The sequence below is a fragment of the Tursiops truncatus genome, chromosome 2, assembly GCF_011762595.2.
Source record: "Tursiops truncatus isolate mTurTru1 chromosome 2, mTurTru1.mat.Y, whole genome shotgun sequence".
Lineage (NCBI taxonomy): Eukaryota > Metazoa > Chordata > Mammalia > Artiodactyla > Delphinidae > Tursiops > Tursiops truncatus.
The window spans coordinates 117151754-117166781 of NC_047035.1; the positions used below are offsets into that span (position 1 = coordinate 117151754).

The 15028-nt window shown below is 34.4% G+C and overlaps 1 protein-coding gene across 24 annotated transcripts in view; it reads left to right on the top strand.

Annotated features, from left to right (window-relative positions):
• Window positions 1-15028, top strand: part of PEAK1 (pseudopodium enriched atypical kinase 1) — a 293418-nt gene that overhangs the window by 147924 nt on the left and 130466 nt on the right. For 17 of the 24 annotated variants that reach the window (XM_073801286.1, XM_073801289.1, XM_073801288.1 and 14 more), the window contains one exon: window positions 1153-1316. The exons of 5 other annotated variants lie outside the window; for them this stretch is intronic. The gene's annotated coding sequence lies outside the window, so the exon portion shown is untranslated. Of the gene's footprint in view, window positions 1-1152; window positions 1317-8122; window positions 8175-15028 lie in introns of all 24 variants that reach the window. 2 more of the 24 variants (XM_019950188.3, XM_073801277.1) reach the window with 2 other exon arrangements.

The following is a 15028-nucleotide window of genomic DNA, read 5'->3' on the forward strand; positions in this document are numbered from 1 at the left end:
GGGTTCATCATTCTCTTTACTTTTGTATATGTATTTGAAAATTCCCATATTAAAAAGTTAAAAAAAAGTGATCACATTATCTTTTTCTTTCTTCTTAACTTTTCCAATTATTTTCCTTGTATTTGGTGTTATAGAGAAAACAAATTAGGGGTTGGGCCAGTTAAACATGCATGTAATTGGTGCTCAAGAGTCAGAAATAGGAAGTTATTAATTTAAACTTTTTTTATTGGAGTATAGTTGCTTTAATATGTTGTGTTAGTTTCTGCTGTACAGTAAAGTGAATCAGCTATAACTATACATACATCCTCTCCTTTTTGGATTTCCTTTCCATTTAGGTCACCACAGAGCATTAAGTAGAGTTCCCTGTGCTATATAGTAGGTTCTCATTAGTTATCTATTTTATACATAGTAGTGTATATATCTCAATCCCAGTCTCCCAACATCCCACCCCCACTTCCTCCCTTGGTGCCCGTATGTTTGTTCTCTACATCTATGTCTCTATTTCTGCTTTGCAAATAGGTTCATCTTTACCATTTTTCTAGATTCCACATATATGTGTTAATATTTGATATTTGCTTTTCTCTTTCTGACTTACTTCACTTTGTATGACAGTCTCTAGATCCATCCATGTCTCTGCAAATTGATGTTTTGTATACCAGATTATAAATATATTTTATACTTAAGCCTAAAGTAAAACTACAAAGTGGCTAGAGAAACTTTTGCAATTGGAGATGTCTACTTTCATATTTAACAGAGGCTATATCAAAGTTGGAAATTGTGACTGTTAGAATTGGATTTTTATAAAGGTGAAATAGAGTTTAATGTTTCTTATTTTTATATTTCTAGCCAAAAAATGAAATATACAAGAACAATCAGATGAAGTCTTAGAAAGCCTCAAGTGCATCAGTGCTAGCTAGTTTGATTCCTATAAGTTACTTGGTTCTTAGGTATGGCATGGATAGTTCTTGAGTGTGTAGGATTCTATCCATGTCTCTTCCTAAGTAAGGAAGTTACTTCTTAAATGAATAAGTCTAATTTTAACGGTTGAGTGAGTGTGAAATTAAGAATATCCTAAAGGAAAGAAAATGTCCAATATATTTAAAACTAGTTTACTTCTCCAGTTTAGCTCTATTTTTTGTTGTTCTCTTGCAGTAAACATTGCTATCTTCAGAAAATAAGTTAAGGAATGAGAGGCAAGGAAGAAAGGACGTTCATCTTGGAAGGACCCAAAGCACTTTGAAATTTAAATGAATGTAATGATAGCTGCTAAAACCGCCTTTGTCACCAAAATGGATGAAGTACTTCAAATTTAAATGGTAACCAGATTTATCATATCATGTTACATTTCCACCAAGAACTTTAGATGACTTGAAAGGGTTTATTTTTAAGTTTAAATATTTACCTTACAAATACCAAAGTGTAGATAGAGCAGATAATTTTATAACTTATTTAGCATAGTCAGGATTTTATTTTGCCTCTTAATGCTTGACCCTGATATTAGCCAAAAGAATGTTGCTTTTTTCCCAGGTTATGAACTTCTTAACACAGAAACAGGTAAGCTTATTTGAGTAAGAATATGGCATAATACTAGTATACTTATAGATCCGTCCTTTACCAGATACTTTTTCCTTTCATAGAAATAACCCAGGCAACGTAAATGGTGGTATCCTATCACACATGCAAATGGTTTTTAGTTTTGTTTTCATATTATTTTTTAGTTTCCTTATGTGACATCTGGTCTCTTGATCTTTTTCCTTTCATATCTGACATCTTATTTTAATTTAATCTTTATTTTATCCTCTGCCCCTGTTTCTTAGGAATTTAAGTTTATAAAAGATACAAGGTTTTAAGTCTTTATGTCATTAAAAAAAAAAAGACACAAGGATCCAAAATAGAAAAGGAGAGAGAAATTTGAAAAGATTATAAAATTATTTCTTATTATGAAATTGCAGTGACTGTTATATTTTAAGTAGAGTGGAAAGCAATTATAGAAAGACTTAAAGATTCTTTGTCAGTCTTCTTAAATCTCCTTGATCTTAGGCCAAAATTGTTTCAGTACATGTTTTGTAAAGACTCAAATGTTTACAATTTTTTAATCACATCCTAGTGAAGAATTAGAACTTTTATTCATTGGAAGTCTATTAATTTGATTTTGAGGTATAATCATTTGTTTGCTTGAGTCAGTGTGTCTTGGTAGTGAGTGGGTGTAATTGAGTACAACTGGGTCCTTGCTGTGAAATCAGGGCATGTGAAAAATCAGTCAAATACAGTATCCATTACTAGTTCTAATGATTCTAAGGAATGCAGGACCTATTATTTCAAGAAAATGATTTAAATTGGCAAGTGTAACCCAGGATAAGTAGTATGTAAGGAATGAATGTTCTAATCACTCTTCCCTGTTAATGTGTTAACATTAACCTGGATAGAAAATACCTTGATTTTTTTAAAAAAATTATCCAGTTATTGGTTAAACTTCTACTTATGGCATAATTAGAACTTTCCATGTTCTTTTCACTACCAACCATGTACCAGCATGTGGCCTTTTAAAAATGTCCAGCAAATTCTTTCTAGTCCTGAACCATTAAAAAATTAAAGTTGGAGAAAGTAACTTTTGAAACACAGCAGAAATTTAAGTGCTGAATGTTCACTCATACAAGCAAGATAATATGCAGAAAGTCCCTGGGGAATTCCCTGGCAGTCCAGTGGTTAGAACTCTGCGCTTTCACTGCCCTGGGCCTGGGTTCGATCCCTGATCAGGGAACTAAGATCCCACAAGCCACGTGGTGTGGCCAAAAAAAAAAAGAAAAGAAAAAAAGAAAGTCACCAAACGTCTCTGTCTTCTCCATTAATGATCTGAGTTTTCTTTACCCGTTTGATTATATTTGATTCTGTAATCTCATATAACCACAGGTTCATTAATGAACCAAAAACAAACAACATTATCAAAATTTTTATCATGATACTTTTACCACTCCTTATCAAACTCTTAATTCTATTTAAATTTATCTCTCAGTGATTTTTGGTAACCATGGATAGGATCATTGAAATCCATAGGCAGTGGATTTTTTTAATCATTAATTTCCACTTTTTTTAACTACCAAATTTGTTTTTAGTCTCATAATATTAACAAGGAACAGATTAAATTAGAACTTGACCTCTCTACAAAATAAAACAAAAGAATTGCCTTGATTCTCCCATCAAGTCCAGTTCAGAGGTCATGTAATTCACCTACATGAGACCACCTGAATTACATATTATTTAATTTTTCTGGCCCCATCTAAGCTGGGTGCCTCCAGAATCCCAAATCTACTATGGCTTTTGATGAAGGAATGGAATCAGACTTCTGATTGTGCAACTGACAGAATTTCTAATTTGTACAATTAGAAATTCATATTTCTAACTGTGCAAACTATCATGGCCACTTTGAAGAGGCTGAAATTCAAAAGATGGGTTCTAGCTATGTTAAAGTTGAACCAAACACCCAGTTTTATCTAAGTTCAGTTCATTAGCTTAAAATTATGGTTCTTGGGAGTAAGGGAAGTGTATACTTGCAGACAGTAAGACCACTCTAAACAATGTATCTATCAGGAATCTTAAAATTCATAAAGCTTGATAGGCTCCATTTAGGACAACTGTCCTTATGGAGGGAAGCCTAAATGTAATTTGCCCAGACAAAAAGGAATTAAAAATAATAGTAATTAATGTGTATTGAGTGATTACCATATGCCAAGCATTCGAATTAGTGCTTAATATACATTATCTGAAGCTTCACCACTCTATTTGACATAGGTCCTATTATTAAATATATCCATCTTACATACGAGGAAACACATTCTCAAAGAAGTTATGTAAATTGCCCTACATCAAGTTGCTAGTTCAAGGTAGAGCCAGGTCTATCTGACTCCATGACCTGAGCTCTTAACTAGGAGTTTATTCTAGTTTACAAACATTCAATATTTCAAAACTTCAACTTGTGAAGTTTTTATTTACCTAGTGGCAGATAAGGAGAGGTCTTTTTTTTTTTAAGCGAAAGGTCTTATTAGCAGCATTCTCATTTCAGCTTTGTAAAATTATGTTCCCTTTAGATACACAGTATTTTTCTTTTGCAACATCAGTTTTATTTTGTCAATAATTTATCATTGTTTTGATTATGTTCTTAAAGTGTTAGTTATTATTTAATGGAAAAGACAACTTAATCTACTAAGTAAAGGTTAAATTACTTGAAGATGATATCATTAGACCCGAATTTTATCTGAGATAACAGAAGACAGAGAAAGATAGGAGACATGGGTGAGGAAAAAATGCAAAACTGACCTCTTTACTCAGCTGTCCTCCCTTGAAGTATTATTTGCCTTTCTCTTTATCCCAAGAAAATTCTTCCTTGTTTTTCAGTCTCAGTAACTGATACTGTTACTAAAAACTAAAATAGTAATGAATCTGGAAACCAGTTTGTCTTTTTTTTAATTTTTATTTTATATTGGAGCACAGTTGATTAACAATGTTGTGTTAGTTTCAGGTGTACAATAAACTGATTCAGTTACACATATACACGTATCTATTCTTTTTCAAATTCTTTTCCCATTTAGGTTATTACAGAATATTGATCAGTGTTTCCTGTGCTATGGCTATACAGTAGGTCCTTGTTGGTTATCTATTTTAAATATAGTAGTGGCATAAATTTTCTGTTAAATATATACAGTCCTTTTCAAATAGGTACTTCTTGTCCAAATGGTAGAAAACTAAGTATATTAACCTATTATCAAAGTTTAAGATGGTAAAATTTATCATCAAGACTCAACATATTAAAGATATCAGTTCTCCCTAATTTGATATATAGGCTTAACTCAATTCCTAAAATCCTGGCAAGATTTTGAAATTTATATGGAAAGGCAAATTAGAACAGCTAAAACGATTTTGAAAAAGAAGAAAAAAATGGAAGGAACCACTCCACCTGATTGCAAAATTTATATAGCCACAATACTCAAGACTGGTATTGGCAGTAGAATAGGCACATAAATCAGTAACAGAATAGATAACCCCACACAAGTATAGCCAGCTGATTTTTTTTTTTTAACAAAAGTGTAAAGGCAATTCAATGGAGAATGGATTGTCTTTTCATCAAATAGTGCAGAACAATTGAATATTCATGGGGGTGGAAAAAAAGAACCTCAGCCTAAGTCTCACACCTTATACAAAAATTAACTCAAAGTGGATCATAGATTTAAATGTAAAACTATAAAACTTTTTAGAAGTTTTATATGGGAGAAAATCTTTAGGATCTGGGGCTTAGTGAAGAGTAGTTAGATAGTACAGCAAAGCACAATCTATAAAAGAAGGAAAAATGGGTAAGTTGGACTTGATCAAAATTTAAAACTTTTACTCTGTAGAAGACCCAGTTAAAAGGATGAGAAGACAAAACAGTCATATGTAGAATACATAAAGTACTCTCAAAACTCAACAGTTAAAACAATCATTTAAAAAATGGGCAAAAGGCATGAAATATTTCACCAAAGAGGATATATTCTTAATAGCATTGGCAGATAAGCATATTAAAAAGATGTTCAACATCACTTGCTTTAAGGGAAATGAAAATTAATGCCATGATGAGTTATCACTATACACTTGTTAGAATAGCTAAAATAAAAAATAGTAGCAATACCAAATGCTGGTGAGGATGCAGAAAAACTAGATCTTTCATATATTGCTGGTAGAATATAAAATGGTACAGACACTGGAAAATAATTTGATAGTTTCTTTAAAAATTAAATGTACACTTACCATATGATGCAGCAATCCCACTCTTGGGCATTAAACCCAGTAAAATGGGAACTTATATCCACACAAAAACATGTGCATTGTTTTTCATACCAGCTTTATTTGTACTAGCCACAGATTGTACCAACCAACATGTTCTACAATAGGTAAACGGTTAAACAAACTGTGGTATATCCATACCATGGAATATATCAGTAATAAAAAGGAATGATCTACTGATATACACCACAGCTTGGATGGATCTCAAGAACATTATGCTGAATGAAAAAAGCCAGTCTCAAAAAGTCACATAATGTATTATTCCATTTATATGACATTCTCAAAATGACAAAATTATGATGATGGAGAACAAGACAGTTGTTGCCAGGGGTTTGGGAAGGTTGAGGGGTAGGTGGATGGGTGTGACTTTAAAGAGATAGCACCAAGGGGTATCTTTGCAGTGAAGGGATAGTCTGTCTTGATTGTGGTGATAGCTAGAGTAATCTACATGTGTCATAAAGTGAGAGTGAATACACATACATTGTACCCATGTCAATTTCCTGGTTTTGATATTGTATTGTATTTACACAAGATGTGACTATTGGGGCAAACTTGTTTAAGGGTAAATGAGGCTTCTCAGTACTATCTTTGCAACTTCCTGTGAATCTTCAATTTCAAAATAAAACGTTTAAAAAAATAACCCTATTATAATTAATAAGTATGGTCCAGAATATTCAGTCCTGTAAAATGCAAGGTCATGTTACTTCTGAATTAATGAAATGACTAGGGTGAGCTACACTAGTACCTGGTTAGAAGTTCTGAGGGTGCAGCTTTGAGCTCCAAATTCCCCCCATCGCATCTGGTGGCAGTTGTCTGCTTTGGCTTAAATATTGTCAAGGGCATTTCTAGGTCTTGTGGCTGGTTGGCAGACTCCCAGGACACTCCCATTGATTCCAAGAATCTCCCAGTTAACAACTATTTCAGGAGCCAAATCTGGGGAGATTGATCCAAGAAAGAACTAGGGGTGCTGAGATCTACCCTCCTGCTTCCTTGGGTTCCTGGGAGGGATTACTGGCTATTTTCCACCAAGTTCTCTCTCCCCTCCATGTTATCACACTATCCCTCTTCCACCTTAGGAACTGTAGCCAGCCCCATTTGAGAACAAGGGTTGAATGAACTGTTGCAGCCAACTGCATATTATCCAAATATATATGATAAAATGTTTCACTTCTTTGTAACAGTTTTTCAGTTCAAGGTTTAGTGTATCTTAAGTTTCTGATATTTTGCTTAAGTAAGAAGAGTGTTTCATGTTCTTTGTAAAAAGCTGTGTAGTATGAGGAAAAGCAAAAGGAGAAGAAGAAAAGTTATGTCATCCTTGCTTTCTAAACTAAGAGCATAAAATTCGAAATGATCCTATGGATTCTTTTGGAAAGAATATTAAGTGATTGTCTGGGTTACACCCCTACCTTCTAGTGGCACGATCAACTGACCTGCATGATGGAGTGAACTTCATGCCATTTTACATACTGACTCATTCATTCATTCATCATTTACTTGGGGAAAACAATATTTGCAATAGTGTGGAAGGTTCAGGGGATACAAAGAAGGGTAGAGTGCAGGTCCCGTCATCAGTGGCTCACCATCTAACAGAACAGGCAACACATAAATGGAAAGATAGTGTATCAAGTGCTTAATGGGAGTATGAGAACAGAGCTGTGACGGTGCTTTTTCCTCCTTAGGAAGGGTGAGGGAAGGCTTCCCAAAGCACGAAGGTATCCTATGTACTGAGTGTTACCGGATAAATAGGATTTTACTGCCAGGGAACAAGCTAGAGGAAAAGAGTATTCCTATTCTAGGCAAAAGGAATAACATGTGCAGAGGTATACTTACCTCCTCTTGGGGAAAAAGAGTTACAGACTTTTAAAGTTGAAGAGGTTATCCAAGATATTTTACTTCAACATCCTTGCTTTACATAAAATTAAATGGAAGCTCTTGGAGGCAAATCTACTTGCCCAATATTACTTAGAAATTACAGTATCGTTTTAAGTATTCTTTCAGACTTATGTAATTCAAAATGTATTTTGGTCAGCTATAACTCTATTCCAAGAAAGAAGGTTCTTCCTCATGTTTTCTGTGTTTATAAATCTGCTTTACTTCCAGGCTAAAATGTAATTAGGTGTTATTTCTATTTCTCTTAAAATTTTTTTATTATGAAATTCCATGAATTCAGAATCATATAACAAACATCTGTTATCTTACCACCAAGAATTAATTGAATGCTAACATTTTGTCATTTTTGCTAAAAGAAACAAAACAATTTAGGAACGATTGAAATCCTCTTTGTATCTCTCTCCAATTTCATTCCTAGCCTCCTTCTCCAGAGAAAATGCTCTATGAGGTTGGTGAATATATATTCTTATGTAAGTACTCATAAACAATATGAAGGATAAATGATGATATACTAGATGTACGTTCTACATCTTTCATTGATGTGTGATATTTATTTAACTGTATTTTTTCATATGAGCTCAAAATAAAACATAGCATAGATGAGTAGGCAACATACTCTAGTCAATAGTGCAGATTTGCTGCTGTGTTGTGACTTTGTCCTCTTGTGTTTTCTTCTTGGTACCTAAAGTGCCACCGTCTTCTTGTTAATTCTGCACTGTTTTGAAAGAATGTAATTCTTTCATTCTGTACGTTTTCAAATGTATTTTTAAGGCTTTTTTTGGAAAACAGTTATTTCTGTGAGCTTACATCTCTCACATTAGCTCTTTTAATTCTTTACTACTGAGATTGTTGTAGCAGGAATACTCTCTAGTAGAGTCAAATGACCAAGAAATGACTATACCATGTGGCATAAAGTCTCCCTTCACACATGTATTGCTGGCAAGACAACAATGCTAGGTAGTAAGAAGTCAGTCGTGATGTGTGGGAAGAGTTAGCCTCTGAAAACGCCATGACAGGATGACCCAGGAAGAGGATGTTTATCTGGTCTTCGAAAAGAGCTTAGAAGTCCTTTCACCAAGGGCCTGGTCCTGGCATGGGGGATGATGGGGGAAGAGATAGAAATTTTATTGTGAAGGAGAGGATTACTGTGGGTGTTGAGAACACATTTTTACCCTTTGATTTATTGTGCCAACTGTAATTAGCAGTAAATGTTTTAAGTTAACGACAATCAGCTGGAATACCACTAAACATATGTGGCGATTGAGGAGCATAATAAATGCAAAGAGTCCCCTTGTTTCTGTTACTAGAAGGGAGATTCACCCACCACATTCTATAACAGTGAAAACTAGAAATCTGCACAAATGCTTGTAATAAACAAGCCAGTTATTCCTAACCTCACTGGTATTTGAATTCTGAAGTAGTTGTCCCCATGCAGTAGCAACAGAATAATGGAGGGAAAAAGTTAGTATTATCATTCTGGCTTGTACATTTTGATGTTTAACAATTCTGGCACATGGTCACAGGAAAGCTTATCTAAAAATACCAAATTGTAGAAATGAAAGGAAACACTTGATCCCTAAGAAACTCATTCTTCTTGGAGTCAGGCCCAGCTTTTGTTTCCTTCTGTTGGTTTGACATACATAGGAAGGAAAACATGAAACATTCTGGTGCTTTAGAACTCTCTGATGATATATAATGGGCCATTGTATAACTAGTGCTAAAGCACAGGTAAGTTTCATATGGGGAATATTTAAAAGGAAACCAGATGCAGATGCTTTGTTTAGATATGTATATATATGATCAATTGATTTTTGACAAAGGTGCAGAAGCAGCCCAGTGAAGAAAGATTAGTCTTTCCAACAAATGGTACTGGAACATTAGAAGCTAAACCAAAAAGAAACAAAAAGCCCTTGCCTCATAACTGGACATAGGCCTTGGAGATAAATGAAAGAGAGGAGATTGTAAGAAATTTGCCTTGTAGAAATAGAGGAAGTAATAAAACTGCCATGAGAATTGAAACATCAAAATGGTAGAGGGAATTATTGTAAAACAGTGTAATCTTTTGAATGAGGAGCATTGTGTATTGTAGGAAATGTGTATACATTGTAGCTGAATATGCATTTAATCCACTAGCTTATTAAGCACCCTACCATTCACAGAGCACTGTGTTAGATTGGAGGGGTATTATAAAGGTCCCTTGAGGGAATCATATATAAACAATAACAAAACAGTGATAAGTGCTATCATAGTGGTGCCAGGGAAACTCAGAGGAAGGGACTGGCTAATATCTACACTCATCCTGAATGGGCTTCCCTTGCTAGCCCACTGAGCTCTGAGTACACTGAAGAATGTTAGTTGATCCACTGTCCCTTAGAGCACTTTGAGAAATTGTTGTTCATTTGATAGCTAAAATGCAATAAGGGATCTCTTCCATCTGGTGCTGTTTGAATCTGTGATAGTTACCTCAGGCTCAAAGAGTAGACAAAGTGAAGGAACCTGATGTGGTTTCCCTTTACCTTTCCTTTTAACTGTCATTTGATCTGCTTTTAAGTAGGTAGTCTTTCTCTTGCCTCTAGTTGCTGACCATTCTATATATAATCTCTATCACACAAGGAAAGCAGCAAAGGAATTTTTTTAAAGACTGCCAAAACTCTGTAAGAATGAAATATCACTTTTTTTTTCCATAAAGGAGTTTCCATGATACTCCACTCACATACAAAAGAGAAGTTGGAGTTGCACGTGATCACTTTGGCCAACCTTTTGCGGGTTTCTAATGCACATTCTCATCTCTCTTTGAAGGACTGTTCATTGCAACTTATACACACACTTTCCTTAAAGCAAGTACTACTTTTATTCTCTTCTAGTCTTCTGTCACGTAACAAGAGCGTTGGTGGAAATTGCTTTTCCATAAAAAGAACTGTGCCACCTACTCTTCAAATGCCACTGATTAAGAAACCATTGATTGATTTTTCCTAGGGAATAAATTAGGCTTTCCCCTGAGAGTGAAAAAATAAATAATGGGATATAAAGAATGAAGATAGCTTTGTGTTGTGAGGAAAATGTTTATGTAGTTGCCATGGAAATAGCATGTAGGCATTTAAACCAGGAGCTTATGATATCTCTGTATTTGCCAAATATAATTCAGATGTGAGTACATTCATTCTCTTTCTTGGCTCAAATTTAGGCTGACATATGTGGTTATGTAAAATATGCTCTGCTTTAGCATATTTGCTTAATATTTGCAGGAAATGTATAATACAAGGGGCTGCCATGTTTTAAGGTTGTATAATTGAGGCATAGAAATAAAACTAGGGGAAGCAATTCTCAGCAAGTGATTCCTGAAAACAAATAACAGTAACAATCAGAGCACCCGAGGCTGGGTTTTCCTGTGACATTCATAACTAACAGAGCTAATTAATTTTTATTAATGAAACATTCACAATATTGGACCGAATTAGTACTAGCTAATTGTTTGTGAGTGATGTCAGATGCTGAAAATGCACAGTTTGAGACTTTATTCTTATTTTAATGTATGTGATTTCATTTCACAAGTGGAATAAAACACAATAGGCAGTGTTTCTGAATTATTATTACACTTTTCTGTCACAGGACAGCAGTTAGCCTTCAATTTCATGCTTTATAAATGAGGCACGATAGAAATCTAGAGAGGGCATATATGGAGTTTGAAGATATGGATAATTTGACACAATTTTTCAGAGTTTGAACTTTTTTTTTTTTTTACTAATTCCAAAGATAATACAGACAATGCAAACTGTACCTGCAGCCACTGCCTTTTATGGGGCACACAAACTAGAACAATAGGAAAATCTAAAAATGATTAGAATATGCTCTATTCATGGAAATGGGGTGTTAAAATTAATCCTAATAACTCATCTTTTTATGCCAATTTTGCTACCCATTTCATAGCCCATAGGTTTATTATCCCCTCACTTAGATTTCCTCTAAGATATCATGTGCTTTGTAAGCAGATAGCCTAGTGGCTTAATGTCTTATTAAAGCAGTAATTGCTTATATGGTCCAATAAATATAACAGTAATTTAATGAGACCAAATAGTTACACAGATGGAACAGTGGGAAAAGGCTAATTAGAGAAAGTTTTTCAGTGAAGGTAAGTTTTGAGTCAAAATTTAAAGACCTTTCTGAGGGCATTTAAGCAATATATACCAAAAAAAAATTTAATATATATATACCTGTAAAATCTAAGGAGATAAAGATGTTTGCAAAGATTTAATTAGGAGGGCATTAGATTATTGGTTTGAGACTTTCCTTTTGTAATATAAATACTATTTAAGTTTCCCTGTAAATACTGCTTTAACTGTATTCCACAAATTTTTGAAATTTTATATTTATTTTTGTTCAGTTCAAAATATTTTCTAATTTCCCTTGAATCTTCCTCTTTGAATCATAGATTGTTGGTTTAGGCAGTTTCCAGGTATTTGGAGATTTTCTTGGTAATTTCTGTTATTAATTTCTATTTGTTATGGGCAGAGAATATTCTTGATTTCTTTTAAATTTCTTAAGATTTCTTTCATGACCCAGGATATGGTGTGTCTTGGCGAATGTTTCATGTAAAATTGAGAAGAATGTATATTCTGCTGTTGTTGGATAAATGTCTTTAAATGTCAGTTAGATTCAGTAGGCTGATGGTGTTGTTTAACTCTTCTGTATCATTGCTAATTGTTCACTGTTGTTTACTGAGAGAGAAATGCTGAGATTTCCAAATGTAATTGTAGGTTTGTCTATTTCTCCTTTCAGATCTGTCAGTTTTTGCTTCATGTATTTTGAATCTCTCTTGTTAGATGCATACACATTCAGAATTATTGTGCCTTCTTGGAGAATTTACATTTTATTAGTATATAAGGGTTGCTCTTTGTTACTGTTAATTTTCTTTACTCTGAAGTCTACTTTGATAATATAACCACTCCAGCTTTATTTTGATTAATGGTTTCATGTTATATCTATCTTTTTCCTCTTTTTAAAAAAACTTTTAACCTACCTATATAATTATATTTGAAGTGTGTTTCTTGTAGTTACCAAGTAATTGGGTCATGATTTTCCAAATCCATTCTGATAATTTCTTTAATGTTTATACTATTTACATTTAATGTAATTGACATTTAAGTTTAGGGCGACCATTTAATTAATTTATTTATTTATCTAGGCTGTGTTGGGTCTTTGTTGCTGCACACAGGCTTTCTCTAGTTGCGGCGAGTGAGGAGGGCTACTCTTCGTTGCAGTGCATGGGCTTCTCATTGTGGTGGCTTCCTCTATTGTGGAGCACGGGCTCTTGGCACGCAGGCTTAGTAGTTGTGGTACACAAGCTCTAGGGTGCACAGGTTTCAGTAGTTGTGGTGCACGGGCTCAGTAGTTGTGGCGCATGGGTTTAGTTGCTCCGCGGCATGTGGGATCTTCCCAGGCCAGGGATCAAACCTGTGTCCCCTGCATTGGCAGGTGGATTCTTAACCACTTCACCACCAGGGAAGTCCCTAGGTTGACCATTTATTTTGTTTGTTCCCTTTGTTTTTTTTTTTTAAATAAATTTATTTATTTATTTATTTTTGGCTGTGTTGGGTCTTCGTTTCTGTGCGAGGGCTTTCTCTAGTTGTGGCAAGCAGGGGCCAGTCTTCATCGTGGTGCGCGGGCCTCTGACTGTCGCGGCCTCTGTTGTTGAGGAGCACAGGCTCCAGACGCGCAGGCTCAGTAGTTGTGGCTCACGGGCCTAGTTGCTCCGTGGCATGTGGGATCTTCCCAGACCAAGGCTCGAACCCATGTCCCCAGCATTAGCAGGCAGATTCTCAACCACTGCGCCACCAGGGAAGCCCCGTTCCCTTTGTTTTTTATCCTGTTTTCTCTTTTCTGATTTATTTGAACATCTTTTGGTATTCTATTTAACTTACCTGTTGCGTGTTTTACTCTGTGTCTTTGTAGATACTCTAAGGATTACCATGTACATACTAAACCGTGTACAATCTACTGAGAATATTTTACCACTTCAAGTAAAATGTAGAAACCATATCACCATATAAATGGCTTTATCTTTGCCCTCCTTAGGTTATAGTTACTTATATATTACACTACATGCATTGAAAACTCTATCAGACAATATTATTTTTTGCTTTCAGATGTCAAACATATTTTTAAAAATTCAAGAGGGGAGAATAGTCTGTTATGTTTATCCAGATAGTTACCATTTCTCTTTCTCATTCTTTATCTTAATCCTCCAAATTTCCTTCTGATAGCTTCTCTCTGAACAACAGAAAAAGCAATTCTTTTATAGCATATCTGCTGGCAACCTCTTCTCCTGTTCTTCTTCATCTAAAGTGTCTTTATTTGACCTTCAGGTGAAGGACATTTTTGTTGAATATAGAATTCTTAGTTGACAGTTCTTTTCTTCCAGGACTTTAAAAATATTATGTCGCTTCCAACTGTCCTCCGCTGTTTCTGATGAGTAATCTGTAGTCATTCCAATTGATTCCCTAAAAGTGTTGTTTTTCTTTGGCTGGTTTCAACTTTTGTTTCTTAGTTTTCATCAGTTTGATTATGATATCCTGGGTGTGGATTTCTTTGGGCTTGTCCTTTATTGAGTTCACTGGGCTTTTTAAATCTGTAGGATTATGTCTTTTGCCAAACTTGGGAAGTTTCTTCTAATGTATTTTTAGCACCATATTCTTTTTCCTTTCCTTCTGGAACTCCAGTAACATCAATGATAGGCCTTTGGTTATTTTTCTACAGGTCTCTGAGGTTCTCTTCTTTTTCTTTGTTTCTTTTTTTTTTTTTGGCTCAAATTTATTTCTATTTTTCAAATTGTATAATTTCTATTGAACTATCCGCAAATTCACTGACTTTCCTTTATCGTCTGCTATTGAGCCTTCCCAGTGAATTTTTTCATTTAAAATGTATTTTTAATTCCAAAATTTCCATTTAATTATTCTGCATATCTTCTATCTCTTTGCTGAGACTTTCTAGTTTTACATTTGATTCAAAAGTTCTGTTAAGAGTAATTATACAGAAAACTAAACAGAACAATATTTATATGATTAGTGGTTGTTTATCCCTCAAGGTATTTGCTCTTGTACTTTCCTAAGTGAAATAAAAGATTATTTTTTATAATGCAGCTATAATCATTTTCTTCTTGTAATTTCTAAATCCTTTTTACTGTGTGTGTCCTCTTTGGCCAAGACCCAGAATAGTTTTAATAACTGCTCATAAGAGGCATCAGAATTTTTTCTTATTCCTTTATTTATTTTCATTGAGGCAGAATTGATGTAACATAATATTAACCATTTTAAAGTCATAATTCAGT